The 1189-nt window shown below is 40.9% G+C and overlaps 1 pseudogene; it reads left to right on the plus strand.

Moving 5' to 3' along the window:
• The first annotated feature begins 480 nt into the window (after positions 1–480).
• On the plus strand, positions 481–1185 carry LOC114635250 (annotated as a pseudogene).
• The last annotated feature ends 4 nt before the right edge of the window (positions 1186–1189 follow it).

Here is a 1189-nt window from a genome sequence, read left to right on the forward strand (position 1 = left end):
ATCTTTATTCTGACATGTCAGGGTCACTTCACTCTTGCAGGAGGAAGGATCCCTAGTTTCTGAAGCACACACCTTTTATACTCTAGCATAGACAGACTTTAGCAACAGCAAAATTTGTTTAAACCTAATTGGACACTTTACTCACACTTTAAATTTATTGGCCACACTCACTCTGGCAATTATTTCTGGTGGGCTGTGTTTATCCTGGTCTGTGAAGGACACAACTTGTTTCTATTCTCTGGTTTGGTGATATTACTTGCCCAAAAATTCTCCTGGGAAATTTATTACTATTGAGTGTGAGTAAAAGGCACAATGTCTTGGAACTGAATGAATACACATGTGTCCCTGTTGAGAGTAACCAGCCAATGATTTCTGTGGTTGAGTTGTCATTGGAAGAGTAAGCCCATTTCAAGAGTAATTGGAGCTTGTCTTTACCTCGAGGAAGCAGTGGCTTGTTCCATGAAGCTACTTTTGGCTGATATGACTAATCAGGGAGAAGACTGCTATTTTTATTTCTATTCTACATGCACCAAAGGTGACAGCTGCCCATTCCATCACTGTGAAGCTGCACTAGGAAACAAAAGTGTCCGCACTCTGTGGCAAGAAGGCCATTGTTTTCGACAGGTTTGCAGAGTTCGCCACATGTAAACTGACAAAAAAGAAAGTGAAATTCCTTGCTATTGAGAAAATCAGCCAACAGGATATAAAAAACTAAATTTCGCTTTCCATCACACCAGAAGTTGTTATGTTGATGGCATGTTCCTACCTCCAAGCAAAACTGTGTTACCCACTGTGCCTGAGTCACAAGAAGAAGTAAAGGCTAGCCAGCTCACAGTTCACCGGAACAAGGTGTTTGTTCACTCTAACTCCTCCCTTCAGCTTCGGAGTGAAATGACAGTAGGGAGTTCAGGAAACCTTCCCATCTCCACACATCCTACTGTTATAGTCAATATTGCAGATGATGATGATGAAGAAGATGATGATGATGAAGATGATGGTCAGTTTTCTGAGGAGGGGGATAAATGCAAAGCATCTGACCTGCAACCAACTCCTCACATCCATAGTGGATTATAAGTGGTTTCTGCCTGCAGTCCTGTAGTCAGTTTAAAGCAAGTTGAATGTTTGAAGTTTGGAATAAAAACTCTTGAGGAAATTAAATCAGAGAAAATGAAGGAAAAATCTAAGAAGC

Source organism: Grammomys surdaster, unplaced genomic scaffold, assembly GCF_004785775.1.
Source record: "Grammomys surdaster isolate TR1022 unplaced genomic scaffold, NIH_TR_1.0 73070, whole genome shotgun sequence".
NCBI classification, from domain to species: domain Eukaryota; kingdom Metazoa; phylum Chordata; class Mammalia; order Rodentia; family Muridae; genus Grammomys; species Grammomys surdaster.